This window comes from Anser cygnoides, chromosome 10 (genome assembly GCF_040182565.1).
Source record: "Anser cygnoides isolate HZ-2024a breed goose chromosome 10, Taihu_goose_T2T_genome, whole genome shotgun sequence".
Lineage (NCBI taxonomy): Eukaryota > Metazoa > Chordata > Aves > Anseriformes > Anatidae > Anser > Anser cygnoides.
In genome coordinates, this window is record NC_089882.1 from 13,701,217 (window position 1) to 13,728,919 (window position 27,703).

The window sequence follows — 27,703 nt, forward strand, 5'->3', positions numbered from 1 at the left end:
CACGCCTGCACCGGGGAGAGCAGCAGAACGGGGACCAAACGCGCACCTGCCGCGGCACCCCAAGCACGGAGCTCCCCGCAGCAGCCGGCGGCTCGCGCACGCACGTGGGGCTTCTCCTCTCTCACACGCACGTAGCAGGAAACCTGCCGTCAGAAACAAAGCTGACAAAGCAACTGCGCACCCGCTAAATCCACCCCGGCCCCTTTCATCCCACGCCGGAAAGGAAATTTGGTAACAGCCTCGCCTCGGCAGCGGCCAAGAGGCCGGTGTGGCTTTAGGTGCTGCTCACATGGGACCCGGCTGCACCACCCGCAGCCTCGTGCTCACACCCACCCGCCCCGAAGGAGCCGTACACTCATCAGGGAGCTGCTGCTCTGCCCACAAACACTCATGTCCCGCTTGCTCGCTCCTGCGGGGACGGAGAGGGGCCGTGCTGCTCTCCCCCCGGAGCTGCGGGCTTCCCAGCCCGCGGCACAGCCGGAAACCTGGGTTTGGGGCGGGAGAAGCGGCTTTGGGAAAACAGACCTCACTTTTGATAGCACAAAACAGGAGTGCTGGGATGGGTAAAACAAACCTTAAAAGGCAAAGGCCGGACAGAGCACTAAGGACCAGCTCTGCTCGCTGGGGAGCGAGGCCAGCGCGCTGCCTGCTGCTGACTCGGCACGGGCAGCCCTGCTACAAAGCGGCAGCCCCCACGGAAATTAACGGGGCTGTGGTCCGGAGCCGGCCACAGAGCATCCCCTGCAGCAGCAGGGCTGGTGCTGAGCATCCCCTGCAGCCCCCATCGCAGCTCGTGCCGCATCGAGCATCCTCTTCCTCAGGGAGAAGCGGCCCTCCAGGCTGCCCACAGCCCCGCAGGAGTGCTGCGAAACAGAAGCTGGGAGAGAAACCCGATGGGAGGGAAAATCCTCCTGCCTGACCCCCCGGAGGGCAGGAGAGACGGGACCTGATGGGTTTTTCTGTGCTTGCTCCAAGTCGCTTGCTGCTTTCGGACTGAGGGAACCGGCTCCATCTTCACCCGCCCGAGCTGCCAGTAATTAGCGAAAGGGAGCGAGGGGAGATGCTGCGGAGGAGAGAAAAGCCCGCAGGCCACAGGAGAGTTGGTCTCACAATACGTTGGGTGTATTTTTAGGTTCGTCTGCCTGGGAAAAGCCTTGCAACAATAAGAAAAGGCTGGTGGTGTTACCGAGTTGGGAGCTGCACTACATATGCAATCATCTGCAGCAGGGCTGCGTTTAACTCCTTCCTGCTCCGCTCGCAGCCGTCGGGAGCAATTTGCTGGGTCTGTCCCCTCCCTGCAGTGCAATCACTTCAGACCTTACCCCTGGCTGGAGCCAAGCCCTGATGAAATCAGTGGCGAGCGCTGAAGCTCCCCCTCCAACCTGGAGCACAATTACCGGTATCAGGGATCTCTCTCCTATCCTCCCTGCCCCGGGGCCTCCCGCTGGCCCCAGGCACAGCCCAAGGCAGCACCCTGCCTGCGGCCCCTGTCCTGCCAGGACTTGGGCCTCTTTTACCCCAGGAAACGCAAGTAGGAGAAGCAGCCGCCCGCTGCTCCAGGGCTTCACGGAGAAGTTTGACCCTCAGCACGCGGGGGCACAAAAGAAGGAGCAGCAAGGAGACGAGGTGGCATTTCTCAGGGCACGACTCCCCGTGCCCGGCCCACGTCGTGCCACGGAGAACAGAGCTGGAGCCACCGCGTGTGGTCACCACTGAGAGGCCGCACGCTGCCCTGCAGAAAGCCTTTCACAGCTGGCTCAGCAGCGTTTCTGGGATGGTTTCTCCCAGCCCCGATAGCACAAGGCAGAGAGAGGCACGAGGACAGCCTCAGCAGGTCCTGCCAGCAGCACACACCCCTGCCGAGGACACCAGGCACAAAGCAGGACCTCACACACGTGCCCCGACCACATTCAGCTCTGCCGGAGGCACAACCTGACGGCTGCCCTCCCCATTCCCCCCCCACAGCACAGCTGGCTGTCAAAGAGGCAGACCTGGGCCCTACAAGGGGCCTTCTCCACACAGCCCCGAGCCGGACACGTATTTCCAAGAAGGACAGTGTGCCCACGCCTCCCCTGAGCTCCACAGGGCCAAGAGGTGACCTGGTTTAACCACAGCACCTGGAGACCGAGGCGCAGGACCCAGCCCGCTGCCCCCCCGCACGCCCTGCGCAGGCTGCCCGCCTCCACGCGCGGCGAAACCCCGCACGCAGACCCCTGCTGCAGGCCTCGGTCGTGGGGCTGCGGCTGCTAACAGCAGCACCCAGGGCAGCTCAAGGCTCACAGCCCACACCGACATTCATCTGGCGACCTTGAGGAGACCAGGACCGCCCCTGCCCAGACACGCAGGGTTTGGGAACAGCCCGGCCCCCCAGGACGCCGCAGCCCCCCTGCGAGGGGCACGGCTTTCCCCAAACCCCACCTGGGAGCTCCCGGGTTGTGCCGACGGAGCGGAGCCGGAAGGTTTCTGCCTGCTCCCGGCTCCGGGGCTGCTTTAATCCAGCACGAATCCAGGCGGAGCTGAAATTCCTCTTTTTCCACCCGGCCCCGTGCTGCGGTCACGGGGTGAGCCGAGCCGGTGCAGGGCACACACCGCCCTCGTGGGTGGGTCTGGATAAAGGCACCGGGCACCACAAGGCATCTGCTGTCGGGGGGAGAGGAGGTTTCCCCAGCCAAAGCCCATGCTGTAGCCGATTCCCCTTTCCACCCCCAGCCCTCCCACGACTTTCCTTGCCGCAGGCTGTGTCCCTCACCCCGCTGGGGGGAAGCTGGGGGAAAAGGGCCTCGGACTGGGCACAGCCCCGCGCGGAGCCGCCCTGGGGGAGAGGGGAAGCGAAAGCGACGGCAACACAAAGAGGGGAAACTCTGCTTTCAGAGCCTGACAGAGGCTTCATTCGCTCACGGGACGGGCCGGGAGCATCCGATAAAAACAGCGAGGCACACGCACGCACAGAGGCAAAGGCTGCGTCCGCACCCCAGGGCCAGCGTGCCGGCACGCTCCCACCCCACCGGGGGGCTTCAGGCAGCCGGGGAGGGCGAAGCCAGGTCTGGAGCAGGACGCGGCACGCCTGGGTGTCCCAGGAGATCACCCCTGCGAGGCTCCAGCCGGGAGGGAGAGGGGAAGAAGAGGCACCCGGTGGCCCCCGGCCGCCCGCCTGCGCTTGGCGAGCCATGCGGGACGGAGAGGGCCGCTTGCGCTGCCGCTGCCTGCCGAGGTGCTGCCAGAAGGGCGCTCACCCCGTGCGAGCCACAGCGGCTGGACGGTGGCCCCGGCGGTGACGTCAGGCTGCGGAGGGGCCAGGAGCCGCGTGGCTCCGCACCGCGGCACACGGAGCATGCCGGAGAGGCAGGGCAAGGCGGGCGCTCGCCCCGATCCTCGTGCCCCCCGCCCCAGGCATCCCCCCCGTGCGCCTGCGGGGCCGCGGGCACCGCTGCTGTAGGGGCTGTGACGAGGAGTAGCCGGTGGCAACCTGAGCCCGGGCCGCTGGAGGCTCGCCGACCCGCGGAGGCCGATCTCTTCGCCTGCCTTCCTGCCTTTCTCCTCCCCCATTTCTTCCCGATGACATCAGCCTGAAAAACAGGTTCTCCCCTGCCGACGAGCCCATCGGACAGCTCGCTGTCCCCACCGCCGTCCCGCTGGAGGGGGCAAAGCCCCCCCGCGGACCCCCTGCCGCAGTGAAAGGACCCCCAGTCCCGGAGGGGCACGACCCCGAGCGAGCACGGGGCAGCTCTGCTCCCTGCCGGAGGCTGTTCCGGGCAGCCCCTGCAGGACACGGACGGTCCGGGAGCAGGATGGAGCCCCCCAGGTCCTCGGGCAGCCCCTTACGACCACCCAGCAAAGCCTTCCGAGGGCCACAGAGCTGGATTTGGACCAACCGGGAACACGGTTCTGCGAAACATCCTGCGCACCAGCCGAGCCGCGAGATTATTTTTAAACTCCTAAAATATTTTTGGGTTTTCCTCTTCCCTTGTTGAAGCTAACAGTCTGCACAGGAAGACCGAAACAACTGCCTGTACATAAAGCGCGGCCGCGCACACAAAGCAAACAACTTATTGCCACTATAATTACCTTCGATGTTATCTGCGGCTCCGACAGGGTCGGCGTTCGCTGAAGGAAATGTGGTTTTCGCATCGCCCCGTGTCACCGCCGGCAGGGGATGATCCCTCCTGCCAGCCCCGCCGGGGACCCAGTGCCACCAGCAGCACCCGGTGCCGGTGCCCAGGGCAGCGAGAGCAGGGGGCTGAAGGCAGCGAGCGCCCGGGCGCGGGGCCGCGGCGTGCAGATCTCTTCCCTGAAGCCCGGCTGGTGTCTGCCTCTCCCCTCGCAGGGGATTTTGTTCTGCAAGGGCTCGAATATTTTGGCACGCGGGCAGGCGCTTAACCAAGCGCGCAAAGCAGAGGGGCTCGGAGAGCTGCTGCGATCGCACGGCCGCCGCGAGAGCCGCCCGGACCGGGGCCAGAGGCCCCGCACGGCCGAGGATCAGGCCCCTGGACACAGCGGGGCGAAAAAACGCGAGGGATAAGAGAAAGCCTGGAGCCGGTTCAGGCGGCGAGGATCCGAGCTGACTTCCTGCTAATGGCATGAAAACAAGGCTCCTCCTAACCCCTCGCACGCCGGACCGCAGCCCTGCTCCAGCGAACTCCGAAGAAAGCATGAATCACTCCACATTTATCAGCTCAAAACACCCGAGCAATTAACGAGATTTTTTTTTCCCCCCTCCAGTATAATTATATACGTTTTAATGCAATTACCACCCCTGTATTTTGTACATTAAACAGTAGGCAACCAAAGAAGAGAGAGACTTTATTTTCCTTGGCTTAGCATTTCTGAAAATACCGGGGGATTGCAGAGCAGCCCCGGCAGAAGGGTTTATCATCACGGGAGAAACGGGGGAGTGGATGGAAAACGGGAAGGGGCGGGAGGGATCCCCTGCAGGGAAAGCAGGAACCGCAGCGCCTGCACCCGCTGCCCTCCGGCCACCGCTCGTACCTCCGCGGGGAAACGGCCCCGATGCCACAGGCAGGGCTCGGACCTGGCCTCAGCCTCCGAAAATCCACCCGGTCGTGGGTTACCCAACCCCCAGAGCCGGGGTCGATAGCCAGATTAAAGCTCCCGGGCAGCAGCACGGATAGCAAAGCGCGGTTAAACTGCTCAAATTGGATTACGAGCGCTCCGGGTCTCGGTGCCAAGTCGGCCGGCGGGCTGCGGGAGGAGAGGGGAGGCAGGCGCGGGCACCCGGAGCCCCGGGGCGAGCAGCCTCGGCGGGGAGGCAGAGGGGAGAACGGGGAAGGGCTGAGGCTGCTGCTCAGCACCACTGGACGTGGAGGAGATGTCCTCTGCCCAGCAGGTCCTGCAGAGCCCGGCGCCTGCCCGGCTGCAGTGTGCTCACCCGGGCACTTTCTCCCAGCGATAAAACTTCTTGGCACAGAGACCAACACGTGGGGCGGGGGTGAGCTCAACTGCACTGCAAAGACCTGGCCTCGCACCCGCACGGACAGAGGGGTCGCCCAAAACACCCCCCTCGTGCCGCTCAAGGAGACTTGAGGGCAGAAAGGAGCAAAAGCGTTTGTGTTCCTGCACCGGCCGCACAGCCCAGACGCGAAGTTCATACACTCGAACATCTTGACACACAGGCAACAAGGAGGAGGTTTGCCAAGCCCTGGCTGAAGGGAAAAATAAACTCCGAGATGTTTTTAATTCAGGGTTTTAAATGGTGGCTTCCACCTGGAACAAAGGCTGGAGGCAGCCGCGGGATGCTCGGGCAAGGCACACGGATGGAGGCACCGCCCGGCTCTCGGCCGCGCTCTGGCAGCGGGTCGAAGGCACACGTTTGGGCTGCCCAACACGCCAAAAACGGGGAAAACGAGCCGCGTCTGCCTGTGGCTGGCACGAAAACCACGGAGATTGGCCTGAGCTTTTCCCTTGAGACGTTTGCTCAAACCTGGCTTGCAAGCGCAGCCCAGGAAGGCGCTGGGGTACCTGCCTGTGCTTCCCTGCTGCGCCCTTCCCCGGGGCTAACACGGGGCATGGCCAAAGCCGCGTGCCACCGACGGTGCCGGCACCCACGTGTGCCCTGCACAGCCCCACGGCTGCAGCGGGAGGCTCCCGCAGCACGGCCCTGAGCGTGTCGGGGGCTGCAGCCAGCCAAGGAGGGGTTTGTCTCCAGCCCCAAGTCAAACCGGCCGCCCCGGCACTGACGCAAACGCTCGCTCCTCCCGACTTCACGCGGCGTCACGGCGCTCAGCACCCCTCCGGGAGAAGGGCCCACGGCCACGGGAGGGAAGGGACCGGGGCCACGAGGAGCCGCATTCACCTGTCCCCTGCCGTGCCCAGCCATAGGGCTGCTCACCAGCCAAAAACCAGCCAGGAGCACCCAGAGCTCTTCCGTGCGGCACCACCGGTGCCTAACGACGCAATTTGGAGACGTAATTTGGAGACATTAGCAGACCACAGAGCAGCAGCGCAAGGTTTCCATGAATATAACCCCACCAGCCCCGGTCCCAAGCCCACGCAAACCTGGAACCTGCAGGCAGCGAGGGGAGGACCCAGCGCCGGGGCGACCCGTGCCCCCTTCCCACGGCACAGAGGGACTGCAGCACCTCTGCCCCCTTCCCTTCTCCCCCCGCCACGCCAGGGGTGCCGAAGCTGTCCCCCTGGGTGCCGAAGCTGTCACCAGGGGAGCCTTCATGCAGACAAAGCCCGGCGGGACCCAGCGGCAGCCGGATCCTGCAGGCACGGCTCCCCAGCTCGCAGGCAGCCCGGCGGCACGAGCGCTGCAGCACCGGGCTCCTCCGCCCAGGAATTCCCAGCTCGGGGCCGAGCGAAGCTCTCGCCGGCGGTTAACGCTACAGCCAGCAGCAAGTCAAGCAGCAACAAAGGCCCTGACCCGCACCGAGCCTGGAGAATAAACACGCACAACTTTCCCCCATTAAGCCCGATCCGAGGGCCGGATCCTTCCCCTTTGCGCACGGGGTGGGGAAGGCGCAGCACGGCCACGGAGCCGAGCTGCCAGGCACCGCATTCACGCAGCGGGAGCGGGGCTGGGGCCGGCCCCGAGCTCTGCCGGCGCTGCGGCTGGGCTGGCGTGCCGGCAGGGAGGAGGGGAGGCAGCCTCGGCGGCGCAGCACGGCACGGCACGGCACGCAGCAGCACGGCTTTTATTGCCCTCTGCCATTTCAGCCTCTCGCCAGCCCAGCCCCAGCCCCGCCGGAGTTCGGGGGAGTTTGGGTACGTGCCGCAGGGCCCGCTGCCTTCGGCAGGAAAAGTGCTTTGGTTTGCGGGCAGAGGCGAGGGCCGCCTGCCGTAGCTGCATGCGCAGCCCCAGCGCGCACCGAGGCTGATTGCTGTGCTCCGCTCCAAACCTTACGCATCCATTAAAAAAAAAAAAAAAAGGCAAAGCAAAGCCAAGAGGGGAAACTTTAGGCCCTCCAGGCTATCCTTGCTCGCCGCACAAGAGCTCCGGCTGCGTGCGGTACCGACACCGCCACGCTACCAAACCCAACGCCCTCAAAACTTTGATTTTCCGAGCTGCATGACAAAGCCCAGCCGCCGAACGTACACCGAGCATCCGCCCGCAGCCCCATCGGGGAAGCGAGACGCTCAGGCCGGGATGCGCCCGCTGTCCCTGCATCCCTCGAGCACGGATTCGGACCCCGAAATTCCTCAGCACCCGCGCGGCCCCGGCCGCCTCCGGCACGCACCCGCACCCCGCGGGGCAGCAGCAGCAGCCTCCCCTCCTCGCAGCCACTTCGGAAATTATCTGTACATCATCCGGGAGGCTCCTGCCCCGCCGCTGCTCCTCAGCTCCTCCACGTTCCTACCGCATTTCGGTCGCCGGTGTCTCGAGCGAGAGACATGGAGCCGCTCGCTTTGCCTACTGAGCGGATACAAAAGCCCCTGACATTGTTCAGGAAGCAATTAGCCGCTGGTCGGAGGAAAATGGTGTTTTCAGATGGATAACCTTTGATGTAGTCAATAGCTTCGTCTCCTCCTTTTTTTTTTTTTCTTTTTTTTTTTTTCTTTTCGGCCTCACACAAAAGAAAGAGGGGGGAAAAAAATAATAATCATAATAATAAAAAAAAAAAATCCGGCGAAAGGCTGGGGATTCGCTCCGACACAGCCCTCGCTCAGCAAAAAGGGATCTGGCGGCGAGGCGGGGGAAGGCAGCCCGACAATGCAGCTCATCCGTCCAACTTTTCTCCCCGCCGCGTCCCGGAGCCCGCACGGAGGAGCGGGAACATCCATCTGCGGGCTCGCAGGTCCCGCTTTTGTTTCGCCCTCCCCGAAGCACGGCCGAGCGGGGCGGGGGGAGCTCAGAAGTGAGGGTACTGCCTGCCTTCTCCTCCCCATCCACCTCCTCCTTACCCAGTGACCTTCATGTTAAGCCCTGCTTACACCCCGGCCCCCCCCCCCCCCCCCCAGCGCTTCCATGGGGGCAGCTCTCAGCCCTCAGAGGCCGGGATTTTGGGGTTTTTTTGGGGGATTTTCCTGCAGCACAGCACCGGGGGGGGGGGGACCGGGGGCACCCAGCCTCGGGGGGGCACCGCCACGGAGGGGAGCGGGGGGGGCGGCAGCAGCCTCCGGGGGGGCTCTGCCCCCCGACGGGGCTCTGCATCGAGGGGAGGGGGAACCCGCCCGGCCCCCCCGCAGCGGCTCTGCGGCTTCGGGGACCCCAAAAAGCCCGAGCCCAGCCCCCAAAACCCCGGCTGCGGGGGGGGGGGGGCGCCGACCCCTGCCGGCCCCGCGGGGCGCAATGCGGGGCTGGCCGGGGGGGGGGGGGGGGGGGGGGGGGGAGCCGCACCCCCTCCCCATTTCGCCTTTTTTTTTTTTATTAAAAAAAAAATGGGGGGGGAGGGGGGGGGGTTGCGGGAAGCCCGATTTCACCCCCAAAACGAGAAATAAAACCGGCGGAGGAAAGTTGCCAGCCGCGTTACTCACGCCTCGGGTCCCCGCTGGCTTCAGCCCCGCCAGCCATAACCGCATTCCAGCCGGGGCCCGCCGCCGCCTCCTCCTCCTCCTCCTCCTTCTTCCTCTCTCCTCCTCCTCCTCCTCCTCCTCCTCCCCCTCCGGCCGCGGCCCGCCGCCCTCCCGCCTGCCTCCCGCCGCCGCCGCCGCCGCTGCCCCGCATGAATGGGCCGGCGGCGCGGGGCCCCGACGGAACGCCGCCCGCCGCGCGCCCCCGCCGCCGCGCGCACGCGCACGGCCGCGCCGCCGCTGCCAGCACCGGGGCCGGGGCCGGGGAAAAGGGGGGCGGCGGCGGCGGCGGCGGCGGAGCCCGGCCGAGCTCCAGGGGGCGCCCGCGGAGCTCCGCGGGGAGAGGCGCGGCCCCGCCTTGCTGCTCCCTCTTAAAAGGGCGATGGAAGGGGGGGGGGGGGGGGATGTGGGGAGCGGGGGGCGGTTGGGGGATAGATGGGGGGGGGGGAGCCGCAATGGGGAGGGTCGTCCGCGAGGGGTGTGGGGGGGCTGCCCGGTGGTGTGTGTCTGCTCCCGAGGCGCTGCGCCCAAGCGTGGGGCGGTGGGGACGGCGGCACGCGTGGCCCCCTCGCTTGCGGGGTGCCCCAAAGCGCCAGGCACGCGGCCATCTGTGCAGAAGGCGAGGGGCAGGACGCTCGTGGACACCGCGGTGGAGAGAAGGAGGAGGTTTGGGGGATATAACCCCCGTACGGGGCGGTGGAGGTCAGGGAGGTGCCGCTGCGCCCTCCTGCCCCACGGCCACCTCAGGCTGCGGTGCCGTGTTACGCCGTGCTGCCATCTTGGACCCTGCGCACGGCCACCCTCATGAGGACGCCCAGGCTGGACCCACAAACCTAGACATGGCTCCCTCACAGAGCTGCACATGGCGCCATCAGAGACCTAGACACAGCTCCCTCATGGCCCTACATACGGCTCCCTCACTGCCCTAGACGTGGTTCCCTCACCGCCCTAGACGTGGTTCCCTCACAGCCCTACACATGGCTCCTTCACAACCCTACACATGGCTCCCTCACAGCCCTACACAAGGCTCCCTCATGGCCCTACACAAATCCCTCACAGCCCTACACATGGTTCCCCCATGGCCCTATACACAGCTCCCTCACAGCCCTACACATGGTTCCTTCACAACCCTACACATGGCTCCCTCACAGCCCTACACAAGGCTCCCTCATGGCCCTACACAAATTCTTCACAGCCCTACACATGGTTCCCTACACACAGCTCCCTCACGGCCCTACACATGGCTCCTTCACAGCCCTACACACAGCTCCCCCACGGCCCTACACACGGCTCCCTCAGGGCCCTACATACAGCCCTACACAGGGCTTCCTCACAGCCTCTCCCTCCTGGAGGGCCCGGCACAGCCTCCCCGGCCGCCCTGCCCAGCCCGGCCCAGCCCAGCCCGGCGGCAGGGGCAGCGGGCGGCCGGGAGCCACCTCAGCGCAGCGCCGCCGGCCCGGCGGCCATCCCGCCGATAACGGCAGGACTTTGTTCTGCGGAGCTGCCAGCTCAGCATCTTTCCACTGGCACCGCATCCACGCCGCTTATGACTAAAATCACAAAGGGGAAATATAGTAAAAGCCATAAAAGAGATGAATGGGTGGTCTGAGTTAATTATTTGTCTTTTTAAAACACGTTCAGCGCCAGCCATTTTTATCATCTTCATTATCCCCCTTTATTCATTTTTGCTTCGCACCAAGCCAGAGCACGGCTGCCCCGTGCCCACGTACCCCATCCCCAGCACAGGACCACCCCGGTGTCGCTGCGTGGGTGTAGGCCCTGCAGAAACCAGTGACCATCCTCTGCTCCTGCATCTCTCAGCCGGGAAGTGACCTTTTTAGAGGCAAACAGAACTAAATAAAGTCTTCATAATCAGGCCTGCACCTCCGCTCCTTTCACCGGTGATATGTGGGATATAAATGGTGTGGAACCGCTCTCCTGCCAGGAGATGGAGTGGTGGATCACTGCAGCATGGGGGCGAATGATCTCCCCCAGCTTGGGGCTTCAATCTTAGTAGCCCTCCAGCCACAAAAACCCACAGCCCACCGAGGTAACAGCCTCCAAACCCTGGCCACAGGTCAGGTGGGCATCCAGGCACTAGCGCCATGAGGGCAATAGACACACCTGGCTTGCTCGCCCAGGGCACAGCCAGCCAAACCTTTGTCCCCACCAAACCGCATCACCGAGACACGCTTTGCCCTTCAGCCTCATGTACACCATTGAATTTTGGAGTAGCCAGCCATCAGCTCTGCTGCAGTAATGCATATACTCACCTTGTGTGGACGCGTAGACATGCTCGTGGAGACCTCAGCCTCCAACGACTGACCACGTGTGCTTGCCTCCACCTGTACTAAGAGATACAAGCACGTACACAGCTCCTTACCTGGGCTGAAGTAACCTTCATGAAGCCATGGAGACCAGGAGGCCTCCTTCAGCCAGCAGAGCCCAGAGGCTACTCTGGCCCTTGGGAGAGGACAACTAAGGAGAGCAGAAGGTTCCTGGTGAACCTCAGGAGCCAGAACAGAGAAGAGAAGTGGACCTGGGAGGCTCCAGCGAGGGTAGGAAGAGAGGATGGGGTGGAGAACAGGTGATGCAGACAAGTACGCCAGGCAAGGTGCTTTTGACTTCCAGCCCTCAGCACCAGTTGTGTCTTGCACAAAGTCCACTTGAAAGCAAAGACGGCATCCCTAAGACTCAGACAAGAGGTCCCTTCCGACCCAAAGAGAGCCCTCTTCACAGGTTTTTCTTTTGTCTGCCTCCCCACCCTGCCCTCGTCAACATCTGTCATGTGGAGGCCAGGAGCTGGGAGCTGTCATATTCCCCCTGAGACACCGGCGGCGGTGCCTGCCATTCTCCCACCTCTTATTTGTGCACAGGCACACATGGGGCCCAGACTTAAAAGCTTTTGAGACAGAGGAGAAAAGAACAAATCAGCTCGCTCTGACGGCAGGGAAGCGGCTGGGGTTTGGATCACTTCCCCCAGATTGAAAGAAGCGGTTCTCTTTTTTTTTTTTTTTTCCTTCCCCTCCAAGAGACTAAATTTAGTGAATTCATTTCACATTAAAAACTTGTCAGGTATTCACATCCAAAGAGGCTGCTACTTGGGCCTCTCAGGGGAGTTAGCGAGACAGCGAAACCTCTTAAACGCATAAAGAAGAAGGGAGAGATATTCAGGCAGGCTCCCACCACCGCCTGTAAATCCGCTCGCTCTCAGGAGCGTTGCACGGGCACCTTGCTCTCCCGGCCACTATCTCGAGCTGCAGGCGCGGGGAAGAGGGGCGGATTATCCCCGTGCTCGCTCCGCGCGCAGGGCAGGATCACGCAGCCCCGCAAGGCTCCGACCATCTCTGCAGCTCCCCTTCCCCTGCTCAGCACCGGTGGGAGGGGAGCCCGAGCACTTTATTTTTGCTGAAGGAGAGGGTGATGGATTGACAAAGTGGTGAGGAATGAAACCAAGGCGGAGGAGCTCCGAACAGCTCAGGAAAGAGGCCTGGCACCCTGGCCACCAGCGTGCCTCCAGCCATCCAGCAGCTTCCAAAGAGGTCCAGGCGCGACAGTGTCACCTGGGGACAGGCGGGCTCTCTGGGAGGCCTGGGCAGAATGATGACTGGCCGCAGGGCTGTGGTTACACCTAGGGTTTTATTATTGTTTCAAGATTTTAGCAAACAGGGTAGCTTTTTGTCATCTACAGTTGCCAGTAGTTAGCATAGGTTATCGTTACAGTAGAAAATAGCACTGATTATGCAGAACGTCCTGCTGGAGGTCAGGAGCAGGGGGTCGCAGAGAGGAATAAAAACAGGCAAAAAAGAACAAGAGCCCCCCTGCCAGGGGCCTGGGTGCACAGCAGGAACATTTCTGGCATTCAGACGAGGTGGGGAGGAGACGCGGGCTTGCAGCAACCCACAGAGCTCACAGCCCCCCACGGCCATCCTGACGGCTCGTCCAGCACCATGCCCAGAGAGCAGGGGACCACGCTCATCACTCGTGGCTTTCCCCAGGGTCTGGGCAGCTCACCCCTGCAGCTGGCCCTTCGTTAGCTCTGAAAGCCTCATCTTTTTGTCCCGTCTCTGATGGCTTTTTAATTGCTCTGCTCCCCCTCAGCCCTCGTGCCTCCTCATCCCCCTGCAGCTGACGAACCTCCGGGGACCGGCAGGCTCGGCCGTGCTCCCGCGTGCCCCGAGGACAGCCGGCGTGAGTGGCACCTCAAAGGCACTCGGAATTTCAGAGCTCGGCGGGGCGCTGGGAGGAAGGGTTTGAAGCAGAAGATGACTCCGTTCTCAGCTGGACCAAAACCACAGAGGTTACGAGTTCGGCTGGCTCGTTCTCATTATGCTAAAAGCATGCGGCTGACTCTGCACTTCTTACGCAGAACTTTGACCAAAATTACATTTAGAGACAATCTGTTCTCGGTGTGTCTGGTGCACTTTCCTATGTTACTGAAGAGACCGAGGGGCATTTTGTTCTCTAAAAGCAGCCCGACAACTACTATGTAAAAAGAAACTAATTGGGAGAGGATTAGATCGCCAAAGAGAGCCAGAATAGATGGGAAAGCTGTTCCGCGCGGCTCACTGGGTTAATCCAGTCCAACTGAGTGGTGAGGGGCTATAAATAAGCAGCTAAATTTGTGATTTTTCAACCATTTTCAGCTTCTGACTGCTAAAAATTTCCCATTGAGAACACAGGCTCCTGCATGGTGCACACAGGTCTTCAGGCACAGATCAGCTCCCCTGTTCACCTCCCGGGGACCACCTAAAATGGTTCCCTGAGAGTCTGCGACCACAGGTTTAAATAAACCCTCTGCGCTGAGCAGCGATGTGTGGGGATGGGATAAACCCAGTGCCCCTTCCCGCTGTGACATCTGGCTTCCCGGAGAGCAGATCTGATCTTTGGGGACATTCACACCCGACTGCTGCAGCTCAGCTCCCAGAGCATCCTCTGAAAGGGAAGGGGCCTCGAGAGGAGATCTGTTCTGCACAGATGTCAGTGGTGGGGCTTTTTCTCTCCTCCTGTCCTCGCAGACATCGTTGCTAATAAAGAACTAGGGAGTGGAAAGCCTGGGCAGGCAGGCTGGGGAGGCAGCACGGTGCCCGAACAGAGGGTTTGTCAAAGTTTTCCAGGAGGCGTCAGCAGCTCTTTAAGCTCCTTGACAGCCAGGATAACAAAATGTGTCTGCAGAGCTCTGGGGATCCAGACTGAAATTAAAATGGGTAATGAATAGAGCCATTTTTCAGGGGATCACAGCTGCAAACGCAGGCAGGGCCAGCAGGCAAAAGGCACTGGAGAGGCACATGGGGAAGGGACGTGGGGTGGCATGGGGGCTGTCATTCCTCCTCTCCCCGGCCCGCCTGGCGAGGAGGGCACTTTGCTGCCTGCTTTTATCCCGTGCCTGCTGCTACGGACGCCCTCTGGATCCACAGGCGCCCGCAAAGCGTTGCTGATGAACGGCCCCTTCCTCCGCCCCGCTGTGCTTATGTTCCTTGAAATGGGGAATTTTCTATTAGAGGCCTCGGCGGGCAGGCAGCGCTGCCGTTAATTACAGTGAGAAGCTCCCCTGGCCGGGGCTGGGAAGGGAGAGGTCGGCCGGGCACGAGAGGTCACCTGGAAGGAGGGAGGAGGATTGGGAGAAAGTCTGGGAGCCCTGTGATTTCTCCAGCCTGCTGGGCCGGGAGCGATGCACCCGGTGGTTTGGGAAGGGCGTCCCTGCTGTGAGCGTTTTGGTGCTGGGATGGGTGCGAGATGTGCTGGGGTGTTCCTGCGAGGTCCCGCAGGTCTGCAGCGGGAGCTCCAGGAGCTGGTGGGACCCAGAGAAGGACAAGCAGCGTGGTGGGAGAGGACGGACACCCAGAAGGACGTGTCCTGAAGAAGCTCTGCTCCTCTCCGAGCTCCCTAAAGACTTGCCTGCCCCATGACTGCTTATCCCTCACCTGACAGTGACCTGACACGCACCAGTCCTTCCCTCAGCTCTTCCCCAGGTGGGAGGGAGCCCCTGCAGAGCCCCCCCCCAGCCATACCTTCATGGGTGAGCTTCTTCCCGGCTCCTCCATCCCTTTGCCCGTGACTCACAACGGCGCTTAATTAGCAGGAAGCCTGATGCAGACACCTGTCAGCTCCTGGGAGACAACCAGCATTTCACGTTAGCTGCCCCGGGGCTGCTCGGCAGGAACAGCTCTCTCTCCGTATTGATATTCCTTCATCTCAGCCTATTTTCCAAGCCGTCAAGCTGCCATCTCAACCCTCCCAGGCCCAGGGAGAGCATCCTCGTGTCCGTCAGCTCCTGGACTCCGATCCCACCTTTGCAGCCGCTGCCGAACCACTTTGTGCTTCCTCCCGGCAGCCCGAGGGCTCCCTGCTAAGCAAATCAGACATCCCTTGATGAATCACATCCAGGCTTCCCTGCGCAGCGGGAACCAAAAGCAGACAAGGCCTGACTTCGAGTCGGGGCAACTTTGAAGGGAAGAAAGAAAGTCACTTCCTGACTACACCGCTCCGCAGAGAGCCCGAGGGGCACGGCACCGTCCCCCGCCCAGCACCGCGGACGTGGTGCCACCGCCTCAGCCCCGCTGTTCGGGGGCTCCCGCCCCGCCAGGAGATGGAGCAGAAGCCAGGCGGAGATGCCCGCCGGAGCCCCCGCGGCTGCTTTGATTTGTTGCAGCCTGCAGAAGGGCGCAGCGCGATCATCGGCGTGTTGAGCGCTGGTGGCATTCGGTGACTCAGCTGCACGTCACGGCCAGCTGCAGCAGGTTCCGTGGCATTTTCCTGGGGGAGGAGGGAGGGAGCGGGCAGGCAGGGGTTTGCTGTCAGCCTTGCAGAGATAGGAAAAGGCAAGACAGATTCACCCGACGGCTTTAAGGGAGGTGTAAAGAGCCCCCCTGTTCATTGCAGCAGATGTTGACTCTGAAACCTAATGGTTGCGGATGGCAACTGTAGGTCAGGGCTCACCGTTTCGGCTGGGACCAGGCAGCGCATCCCTCCTGGGGAAAGTCAGAGCCCCCTCCAGCCCCCGTGCTGCAGCCACCTTGTTGCTGCTCGCTCCCACCTGCCCTATTTCCTCCCTGAACACCCTTTTTACGCAGCCCTTTCTCCACCTCGCGCAGAGGAGGCAGGAAATGACAATTAAGACCAGATGCTGCACCAGCAAGACTAAAACCGAGCCCCCTGTTCTCCCCGTCACCTCCTTTCAGGAGACAGGGTTTGCACTAGGGAAAGGACCCGTGGGTTGTAGGGCAGCGTGTTCACATCTGCCACATCTGCCCCTACTCCTAGGTGCCATGCTCCGTCTCCCAGGCCGGCTGTCTCCTCCACCATCCAAGTCAGCAGAAAGACGAACACCAAATCCTCCGGAGTTGAGAAATTCATCTCCTCCGCGTGGGACACGCGGGCGGCCACGAGACACCAAGGAGCCCCTTCATTTTCTCCAGTGCCCATGTAAAATTAAAACGGACAAGGAAGAAGCTGCTGTAAATAATGCAGTTGTTGTGCACTACACGGCTTATAGAGTGCATATTCATTGTCTAGTCTTATTTAAAGAAACCCAGCCCTGCCTGCAGCATTAAAAATGCATCCTGGTTTCAGCTTCACCCCGCACACACTCACCGCTGTGAAGCAGGTGGCTCGGTGGCTGTTTTCGTGCCTTCCCGCTCTCAGCTGCTCCTGGGCAGCCCCATGCTGGTATGAGCGAGGCCTCCGGGTCACATAAAAAATTCACGCGCCTGGCACCAGGCGCTTTGCATCCCTCTGCTCCCCGCTCCTCCCTCGCACCTGGGCCTGGGCCGGCAGCAGGGCTCGGGGCTGGCTCTCCGAGACACCAGCAGCATCCTCCAAGCCAGTGAGGGATGCTAACGAGAGTGGCAGAGCCCCAGCCCGGCCAGAGCAGAAATCCCTCCACTTTCTCATTCTGCTCGTAAGAGGACTTCGGTGCTTTGAGGTGCTAGGCTTAGCCAATACAAAGAGCACCACCTCCTGGCACCGCACCTCCCGGCCTGCTCCGCGCACGCAGCGAGGCGCTGAGCATCGCCTGCACCCCAAAGCAGGTCAGCCCCCAAGCAGGGAGGCCGCCTCGGTTCCCTGTGCTCAGCACCGAGCACGGGTTCATCAGTGCTGGGGAGCCCCACTTCTGGTGGGGCTGCCCCCCTGCCCTCCTTCTGGACAGTTTCAGCTCTCCCTGGTGTGCCCGCCTTGCTCGCGCCCTGCAGGGTGTTAGTGAGTGGTGGGAGCTGAGCCCCTGGGGAGGCTGTTTCCCTACAGCCTCCTCCTGCCTACCTGGGGATGGCAGCGAAGAATCGGGCCCCTTCGGAAACAGCGGGCTACGGCGTCGTGTTTGCTCTTCATCGTCACTCCAGGGACGTGTCGCACAGCTCCTGGCAGGCACCAAAAAAGAAGCACCCTTGGTGCTCCAGAAATGGAGCAGGGCTGCAGGCAGTGGGGCGAGGAGGAGCCAGGAGGCACACAGCACCTGGGCACCCCGAGCTCCTGAAGGGACGGGCGGCACACGCGGTGGCACTTTGCTGCAGGAGCTGGGCAGCCCCGGCGCCTCGGAGCAGGCAGGCCACCCGCGGGGCACAGCACGGGCACCTCCCGGCACCCACGACCCAGACCCAAGGGGGCTCCTCGGGGAGCTGGGGGGGCCCGGGTGGTTTCCAGCCCCAACCAGAGCCCCCATCCCTCCCAATCCCCCACCGCTGGACCACGCGCCTGCCTCCGGCTGAGCCCTCCGCATCCCCCACGGAGCAGCTCCTCCGGAGACACTGCAAGAAAACCTGGGAGATAACGCATGCCTGCGACATTAGCAATTAAGGAACATTAATTATAATAATAATAATTATCACAAAATAGCATTTTTATGGCACAATATTATGCTGAAGGATTTACAACATACTGAATCATGAAGTTCGTAATTAAAGTTATTTTAGTTTCTAATTCCGCTTTAATTTTATTCAATAAAAGATATGATAAATATACCTTAAAAAAATGCAGAAACCATTACTTAAGACAATTTGCCTATACAGGGATGTGATATTGCAGCACAGAGATCCCCTGAGAAGCATCACACACCTCGGCGAGGATGAAATGTCCGGCCGTGTGAACGACACGGCAGGGCGTCCGGGCTCCAGTTCCCATCCGCGAGCCCCCGGAGATGGATTTTTAAGTCACCGTGTTTCTCCTGGGGAGAAATGGAGAAATGGGGGGAAATGGTGAGCGTGGCGTCAGTGGGGCAGGTCTCAATGGGTTGCTGGGCCCCACAGGAGTCCTGGCCGTCACCACCCCATGTGCGACGTGCTGCCCGGACGGAGCGGGGACATGTCACTGGCTCTGACTTCAAGTCGTGCACCTGTAACAGTGGGCAGGAAGGAAAGAGCAAAGAAAAAGCTTCAAATCCAATCTGCCCCAGCCTTGAGCTACTTTTTTTTCCCCTCAACTTTATTCCATCAGAAAATGGTGACTTGCTAAAGGCTTTTACAAAAAAAAAAAAAAAAAAAAAAAAAAAGGGAAAAAGCCACCAGAAACCTGCAACTGTTTTGATGAACATTCATCACCACGGTAAGGGAAAAAAAAAAAAAGAGACAGGAAAATTCTTTAGACATGGTTGAAGAGCCGTGTCTTGGCGGAGAAGAGCCTGATATTTCCATTTTAAAAGGATGTTTCATTTCCATTTTTTAAATAAACTCCGCAATATTAAAGATGCCAGAATCAGAGTAAGAAGGCTGGCGCTTACCAAGGCAGAATGCTCTGACTGCCCCGCATCGTGCCGCACGGGAACTTCAAGCGGAAAGCCTGTCAGCCCTCTGGGGAACGAGATACATTTCAAAACCTCAGATTCTCCCCCAGAATAAACCTGCGCTTTGCTGGACCCACACCAGAGCCTGCCAGCACCTGAAGCCTCTCTGGAGCCGGAGATGGGGCCCGGCACCACCGGGAAGTGAAGGAGCCCCCGCTGCCGGTGACTTCATTTCTTCATCATTAATTTAAGTGCTTCTGTACCAACTGCTGCCCGCCGGGGCCTCCCAAACACGGCTTATCTACCTCGGTGCGGACGCAGGAAACATTACAAGCGGGTCCGGGAGCCGCTGCGTCCTGGCGCTCTGACATCCTGTAATGAGGGCTGGTTTGGGAGGCGACCAGGGCAGCACGGATTCCCAGAAAAGCAGCGGAGCTGCTGGCAGGAGATGCTGGCACCGGCAGCCCCAGACAGAGCGGGACCCAGCGTCAGCCGGGAGGGAAGGCAGGAGTCCCCGCAAAGCAGAGCAGGGATGGCGGGCGTGCAAGCGAAGGAAGGGCAGGAGCTTTAACTAAAAGGCACCTAAATTACTAGCAAGGCCTCTAATTGATTCTGGGAGAGTGATTTCTAAATTATATCCTGACGTGTTCACTGCAATCAATAAATGCATTAAAGCGAAGGAGGCTGCAAGCCCGCTGCTTGCGCTGCTCGCTGCTGTCCCCGCAGCGGTGCCAGCCGGGTCCCCGCAGAGGTGCAGGCTCCCCAAAACTCCTTCAGGTCACTGCAGGGCTCGCTGGCGGAGACAGAACCAGCCCGGTACTTCCACTGCAACCCGGTGCTCCTTCGCCTCTCGTCCTGCTCCCCGTCTCCTGGCTACTCCTCACAGAGCTGTTGGGCCTGGAAAAACGAGAGGTGCAGAGCCGTCCTTCCAGCAAGGATGTGCCAGAAATCCTGAAAAGCTCAGCTGCCTGCGTATTTTGGGATGGCAGATTTAGGGAGGGGTTTAGCACCCTTAGGAAGGGCTTTCGTGATGTGAAGCGGCAGCCCAGAAGTTCCCTCTCTCCGTGCTCGCTTCCCTGGCAAATCCCCACTACCCGAAGGGAGCGCTGGGAGCTGGGGAAACAAAAGCGACTACAGACACTTCAGCCTATTTATAAAAAAAGTTTACAAAACGACGAGTGAAAGACAGTTAATGATGCATAGTACAGTTAGTGCCAGGGAAAATGCTCTAAATTAAAGTCCTCAAATATGAAAAGAAGCAGCATTTAATAAGACAGTTAATGTATGTTATTTAAATGTCACTTCATTATTAAAAGTGTATATTTTTTGAGGTTTAATAACCATGTAATTGAGGCATCTTTTCTATAGTTAAACCTTGGCAAATATGTTTTTCATAATTAGCTGGTATTTATTTAACATGCAATAACTATCCCATTAAATTTAATGACTTCAATTAATAGGTACAGAGGGGCCTTTTTTAATGTCAATATGTATTCTTAAAGACGGCTGGCAGCGCGGCGCCGTGAGGGAGCTCGGCTACCTGGGGGTGACCGGGGCACGCAGGACACCACGGCCAGGAGTATTCATTAGCTGGGCACGCTCGTTAGCCGGGCTGCTAATGGGCACGTGGCCCCTGTCACTTGCAGCCGGGAAAGGGGAGCTGCAGGGCACAAGGAGGGTGATGCCAGAGGGCACCCCATGGGGACCCCAAAGCTGCCGGGCACCTTCTCACCCAGCCCCACGGCCAGGCACAAGCCCGAAAGGCAAATTTTGCCACTGGTGGTGAAACCAGAAAGGCTCAGCCCAGCGTGGCCTCGGCTGAGCCTCGTAGCCTAAATTAGCAAATAGTCCAGGGTAAATTAACTCCTTTAACAAACCATCCAGTACGGAGTTATTAACCAGCTTGTAATAAAGCCCAGCACGAGGCTGTGCACGCTGCAATCCGTCTGGGCTCCAGGCTGTAAAAACCCATGCAATTAGGGAGGGAATCTCCATCACGCAGGTGGGCTGACGGCCTCCTTCACCCCAGCACCTCCCCGTCCCCCAGGTGCTCCCTCCGGGTCCCCAAACACCTCTTCTCCGTCCTTCGGGCCCCTGCAGTCCCAGTAGCCCCGTGTGCTCCCTCCTGCCCAGCCCCAGTTGCTCAGGACCCCACAGACATCCAGGTCCCACTGCAGGCTCCCCGTGGACATCACCAGTGGACCAGGGACTGGGATTTGCCAAGTCCCTGCTAACCACAGACCTGAGCCCATCACCAGCTGCTGAAAGGCAGGCACCGAGCGCTTTTTCATTTTCTTCTTATTGCGTTTTAAACATTTGTTCAATAAGAATAAAATCAGAGAGATTAAACCTTCACCCGACACGGGGCACCTGTCTCGAGAAAGATCAAACCGGTGGCGCAGCGCTGCGCACGGGGAGGTCGGGATGCTGCCGGCGAGGGGGGCAGCAGCTTTCAGTACACGAAGGGACGGTGCCGAGGGACGATGCGTCCCCAAACCTGGACCAGAAACCCACTGTGGGTAGCATCGAGCTGCGTTTTCTTCCCAGCCCCATGCTGTTGGTGCAGGTACCAGCAACCAGCGAGGGCCTTTCCCTGCCAGGGAGCGGGGCTGCGATTGACCTGAGCAGGCAGGGCTTGAGCAGAGCCCGGTGCAGGGGTCCTGCAGCGACCCACCGGGAGGCAGAGCGGGGAAGGGCGCACGTCTCCCTGCCCTGCAAGCTGCGAAGCGCAATCAGAACAGAGAGAGCAAAAACCCTCAGAAACCAATTACCGCCTGTGAGAAGCGACGCGCTAAAAATACCTCGCCTTGCTGCTCCAGTGAAGGTGCCGGGGAGCAGAACCACAGCAGCTGGCCCCGGGGCACCCCAAAGCTCCGATGGCCAAGGGCAGCACAGCCCCTGACTGGGCTCTGTGGGGCAGCCGGCCCCACACGGAGCTGAGGGACCCCAGAGCCCCCCGGTACCCCTCAGCCAGGTGTCCTCCTGTCTCACCAGCTGGTTAGATGACACCAAAAGGACCCGCTCACTGCCTCAGTGCCTCTTTACCACGGGAAACCCAACAAAAAGTATCTGAGGCCATTTCCAGGGCACGGCCAGAACACCTCAGGCAGCGAGCGGACCCAGGAACCGCGTGTCCCCACAGCTCCCCTCGCACCCAGTGACGTGCCCGCAGCACCATGCATGGCAGCGGCTGTACGTGCTTGCCTGCCCCATTCGCAGCCAAGAAGCAAGACATAGCGGTGCTCAGCAAACACCTTTTAATTATGGAATTGATAATTAGGGATCCCATCGGCTGCCCTGACGGCTGCCACAGGCAGCCCGCGGATGGGGATCCCTCAGCGCCCCCAGCTATTGCCTTGACCCTGCTCCCCCCTTCTCAGGGCTGATCCAGCACCGGGCTCCTGGTGCTAATTATAAATAAAAATCCCAAGCGCAATTCTGCTTCTAAATTCAAAGGTGCAACACGTCCCTGAAGGAAACCGGGGGATTCGGGCAAGGCGCCGGGCAGCGCTACCCTTCCCCTCAGCCCGAGCCGCCGCCATTTGCGCGGCAGGGGGCGGGCACCGCGGCCTCCCCGGGGCTCTCCGCGGCCGCCGCCCTCAGCACCGGGCCCTTCCCCCGCCTCGGGCCGGGCCCGGGACCATGGGCGGCCGCAGGGGGCTCGGCGAGGCCTCGGCACCGCCTCAGAGCCCCGCGGAGCTCGGCCCCGGGGCCCCGGCCCACAGCCGGGGCGGCAGCGCCACCTGGTGCCGCCTGACGGGGGGCTGCGGGCCCGGCCCCCTCACGGGGGGCAGCCCACGGGGGGCTCCCCCACCCCGCTGTCGGGGCGCAGACCCCCACACAGCCCAGCCCCGTGTCCCCACAGCCCCACTTTGGGGTACCCCAAAAGCGGAGGGGCCCCGAAAAGGAGCCCCCCCGTACCCCATAATACCCCCCCGGTAAGGAACGTGGTGAGGGAGGGAGGGGGGAAGAAATCTGCTTCGCAAATTACCGCTCGTACCAAATGTCCCTTCTTATCAAGACTGGACGGGTATTCAATTTTCTCTTCAAACGCCTGCCTTCTGAAATGGTAATAGAATTTCAAATCTAGGGGAAAAGGGAGGGGAAAAAACTGAATATGCAAGGATTAACAATGAGAGAGAGAGACAAAGGGAGAAATTATACCAAAAAAATATAGTCGGAGCCTTTGCAGGAATTAATTAAATACAAATTTAAAGAGAAAATTAACAGTCTCATGCTTAGGAGGGGGGAGAAAAGGGATATTTTCTGAGTTTAATTAACCTTTTTTTGCCAAGAATAAAGAGGAAGGGGGAAGGGAGAGCAGAGACTCCTAATTGTTTGGGCTCGCAGGAGATGCCAGCGGGGTCGGGGGCTGCCCACGCGGGGTCGGGGGCTGCGTGGGTCCGGCTCGAGCACGTGTCGGGGCCGTGTGTGCATACAGAGCTCGGCTGCTGGGCCTGAAAGGTCACTTGATGCAGAGGGGAGTAGGAGGAGTGGGGAAGAGCTGGGGGTCCCCCGCTGCCAGGCAGCTGATGGGGGGCACACATCCCCTCCTGGGGCTGGGGAGCACTGGGTGGCACGGGGAGGGGGCTGGTGGCAGGGGACGGCTCCAGATCTCCGTCCCTGTGCTCCCACCGGCCCTGTTTGGAGGTCGGGTACCTGTGGTGCTTGGCAGCATCGGTCAGGGAGCGACAGCCTGGGGGTAGGATGGGTGGTTGGAGCAGCTGGGTGCCAAATTAATGCCTGACAAGGAGCCCAGCCCAGTCTGCACACAGGTGCTGCGGGGTTATGAGCACCACGAACCAGTGAAGCAGACATGTTGTGAGGACTCATCACAGGTAACGTCCTTCAGCTGCCACCTGTGGAAGTCCTGCAGCCCCACACCACCACAGGGCTCCCCACGGCGCGTGCAGAGCCCCCTCCTCGCCCTCAGCCCCACAGCGGTACCATCACCCATCACATACATGGGCAGTGATACCCGGGGATGCAGCAGAGCTGTTTTTCGTGTGGAGGTCAGCTTTGCTAAAGCCTGGTGTGATGGAAGGAGAAATCCATCATTTGCAGCCTGGCAGCTTCGGAAAGGGCAGGACAAACAGCTGGGTATCAGTGCTGGTCTGGCCCCGCCAGCGTGGCACCGTCGAGGACGAACACGTGGGATGCAGATCAGCCTGGAAGCGGGACAGGGCGATTAATAAGTTAAACCCAACACCAGCACACGTTTGTTTAACAAACTTGGCTCCTTATCTGTCCAGGAATAGATTGCAAAATTATTCAAGAGTCTTCAGTGTAAATTGTTCTTAGTATAAGGATTGTTTAAATTGCAAACTGGGAATATTACAGTGAAGTGTACAAGGTATGTGGTAAATTATGTAACCAATTTGTGTAATTTATAAATTGAGTTACATAAATTAGCTACACAACATACAGCATGAATGTCAAATTGTCACAATAATAGCTCAGCATCAGATTAACTTGAGGATTAATCCAGACAGTACGAAGACTGGATATAACAAATAAATATCAAATTGTATACCAACAGCTCAAGCTAGAACGTTATTGGCATCAATAAAACACAAACACTCAATTACTCACGGGGCAAAAAAAAAAAAAAAAAAAAAAAAAAGGAGGCAGAGAGAGCAGCATCAGTTTGCAGAGCTATCCTCGGCCCCCGTACCCTGGATGTTATTTTTCCCCAAGGTAACAGTCAAAGGTTTATTTCTACCACTTCTTTTTTCATGAGCACTTTCCCTCCTCTCCCAAAAATTCAGACTCAGCACAAGCAAGACAGCGCTGGGCCAGGCTTGGCTCTTTTGGACACACGCAGAGGCATCGTGAGATGAAAGGTTCTTCTCTTGCAGTCTGCAGGTAGAGCCTTGTTCTAACTTGAAAACCCAGAAAGGTTTTTTTTGGGAGGATTCGTGGAGATGTGGAATAACAAGAGAAAATGTTACATATCGGTTTATAAATCGCTTAGCCTAAAATAGAAGGCTGGGTGGAAATAACTCCTCTGGACCAAAGCACGGAGAGCCAGGAGCTTTGCCTGGGGAGCCCTGGCTGACAGTAGCGGGGTTGAGCCACGTTTCCTACTTCTTGCTGCACTGCCCACATTCACAGTGAATGCTAAAGGCTTCCGAGTTTCAGAATCTTTTACCTTGTACTCCTTATTAAAATTTAATTTTCTTTCAAGTTAAGAATGGCACAGTTCTGTCTCCCAAGACGATCTGTGACTATATTGTCATCTACTTGCCCAGGAATGCTGGAAGGTCTGTAGCAGTGTTTAAGCATCAACTTTCAATCCCAAGGGTGAGTAGGAAGTGATCTACAGCACAGTTCCCTCTAAGCACAACTTATTAAAAACCTCCTCTGCTAGTAGGTGGCCTTGGTTTTCCCAGAGAGCTGTGATGGCTTGGGCCTTCCAGGCAATCGCACAAGGTAAGCACTGGTGGGCAGTGACCATGGTCGTGCTCAGAAGGATGATATAAGATCGACATAAAATTATGGTGGGCACCTGGGCCTCGTTTTTCTGTGTGATTCCTTGCACTGCCAAACAAAGATTTTTAGCCAGCAGCAACAGAGCCGTGCTTTGAAACAACTAACCCGTTGGTCACAAGGAAAAAGCAAACGTACCTCTTTCTCCTGATGCCACACTTGTATACTGTCACATCAGATTCCTATAACCTATATAGGTCTAACCCCATTCATTGGCTGAAAATACCCTTGAACAAAACTACTCGAGTTTTCCATCAGCAAGGAGCAATGCAGGACCACCTGCAGCACCCAAAGATGATGTTTTTTTCTTTGAGGAGCCAAAGAACCAGGCTCTGCTGTCTGAGGGTGCTTCCAAGAAGATTATCGGCTTAGACTCGAGCTGAATTTCTCTCCTCTGCCTGTTTGGACACAGACTAAACTGTGACCCTTTCCTTCAGGCTGCACAGTTCATTTTCCTGGCAAGGGGGAGGTGAGGCCAACCACTGGCGGGGTGGAACTGACCACTGACACTCACCTTTCATGGCTGGGTTTCATTAGGACTGCAGGGAAAGCAGCCACCGAGTGTATTAAAGGCATTACTGTGGGTATTCCATTCTCTAAACCGCGCCCCCAGCCTGGGAACGGACGCTTCAGGGTACCAGAAGTCACTACATAATACAGTAAGAACACAGTAGGAAAATAAAGAGCTGAGCATTTTCTCATTTTTTAACATCTTCATCTCAAAGACCCCCCCAGCACCGCGCAAGCACCCGATTTAGGTTTGGAATAAGCCCCCAGGTAAGCCTGAGGTTAGACAACCCAGCCCTCCAAGGCAGCCAGTGCCACCAGAGCCTTCTGCTGTGCCCCGTCCCACCGCCGAGCTCTGGGACGCGATCGCGGAGCCGTGCCAGGGAGCAGCAGCACCCTCGTGGCAAAAGGTGGCTTCGGAAACCTGCGACGCACGGGGATGCCGGGCTCAGCCTACATGCGGCGCGGGGCATCACAGCTGTACAGCGCTGATCCATTTAATCCAATAAACGGCGGTCCAAGGAAGTTATCGTGAGTTGGCAACGGCACGCTGGAAGCTCAGGAGTAGAGGGAAAAAGTCGCAGCACAAAGAAGGCTTGCAAAAGAAAAATAAGTAAATAAGGATTAAAGGGACTATGAAGGCTGTTTCATTGAAGCAGCCCATAAAGAGCAATTTCTCTTTCTTTTGTAAGCTTTTATTTTTGCCGATATGATTTAAGCTAAGTCCTGAACTGGCATTTCCCCCCCGGCTCGTTAAGAGCCACAAAGCTTCGTCACAGTCACCAGCCAGGCTTCTTCAGCAGTTGAAAGGCTACTGAAGGAAAAGTAAAGAATTAATTTTTAAAAAGCCACACTCGCTCACTGCTTTATCAAATGGCAAAAAACTCAAATCTCTCCCTTGGTTCAGCCGCTCGGAGGGGGAATGCACGGCAGCCCTAGCAGAGTTCCTGTTTACTTGTTTTATGACGGTTGTAACGAGGAACCCATTAAATTAATAGCCATGCTTTATTTTTAATGTTATGTTTAGCTAATCCTGACTTACAGTGGCACTCCCCATTCATAGAAAATAAAAATCAACCTCACTATGACGATGGACTCCATCACCGAGAGAATGGATACAGAAGGATGTTCAAGCAGTCGTAGGAGGGAAAAAATAACACCCTTTTCATTCTTGCTGAGGGAGTGTCACTCATGTCCCTCAGCTGGTGCCCATTATAGAAATTAGCTCAGGCAGTTCAAGAACTAAATAATACAAAACCCATCTAAAGCTGCAAGAAAAATAATTGGCAGATGGAGCCATTCCAGCACCTCGGCGAGTGCCCAGCACCACGCGGCAGAACAGAGCCCCTCGTGTCCCGCACCCGCGAGCAGCAGCCCCTCGGAGCGGGGCTGCGGGCAGCCTCACGGCACGGGAGCTGAGCTTACCCCGGCACCGGGGGTGTTCTCGTTGCCTGCAGGGTTTGAGTTCTCCACTCACACACCTCAGAGTACGTACGCAGGTTAAGGATGCGATCGGTCAAGGCGTACCCGAGATAGCACACAGCTCCTTGCATGGGGCTCTTGGAAAGCAGCAGCTGCCCCAGAGCAGGAACAGCCCACGGAAATGAGTCCTTAGCTACAGAAACCAGACATTTAAAAGGACAAGCAGCAGAGAACCCAAAAGGATTCCGAGTTTCCAATGTGATGCTCAGAAAGCCGAGGCTGAACAATGCTTCCTAGAGCTGCTCCGAGCCCTAGGTCATTTCCTACTTGGCAGCCTGGGTGACCCACTGTTTTTTTCTGACCTTAAACAGTGATGATAACTAAAAAAAAAAAAATATATCTGTACAGAAAAAAATTGGAAATGTACTTAGCTGCATGCACCAGTTTGCTGTAAATGTTAGCAGTAGGAGATGGGAGACGAAGACAACTTCCTCCACAGCTATCAACCCAATGTTAACTCAATATTCAAGGAGGATTTTGAAATTTAAAACTGAGTTTAATGGATCCATAAGAAGGTGAGCGGATCTTAAGTCTCCAAAA

At 58.8% G+C, this 27,703-nt stretch overlaps 1 protein-coding gene and 1 long non-coding RNA gene across 6 annotated transcripts in view; both read right to left on the bottom strand.

The window, feature by feature from the left end:
* PLXNA1 (plexin A1) overlaps positions 1-9,097 on the bottom strand; it is a 110,786-nt gene extending 101,689 nt beyond the window's left edge. For 3 of the 4 annotated variants that reach the window (XM_067003462.1, XM_067003461.1, XM_067003463.1), the window contains exon 1: positions 8,935-9,097. The gene's annotated coding sequence lies outside the window, so the exon portion shown is untranslated. Of the gene's footprint in view, positions 1-4,065; positions 5,643-8,934 lie in introns of those variants that run through there. The other variant, XM_048069038.2, reaches the window with a different exon arrangement.
* Positions 9,098-12,378: 3,281 nt separating this feature from the next.
* On the bottom strand, positions 12,379-27,100 carry LOC106045070 (uncharacterized). Of its 2 annotated transcripts, none has more exons than XR_010833917.1 (6): positions 26,760-27,100; positions 23,345-26,276; positions 22,686-22,771; positions 18,022-18,130; positions 17,230-17,327; positions 12,379-16,382 (listed from the first exon to the last, which is right to left on the bottom strand). It is a non-coding gene; the product is annotated as an uncharacterized lncRNA (long non-coding RNA). The 2 variants fall into 2 exon arrangements; XR_010833918.1 differs by having other exon boundaries at positions 26,724-27,100.
* Between the last annotated feature and the right edge of the window lie 603 nt (positions 27,101-27,703).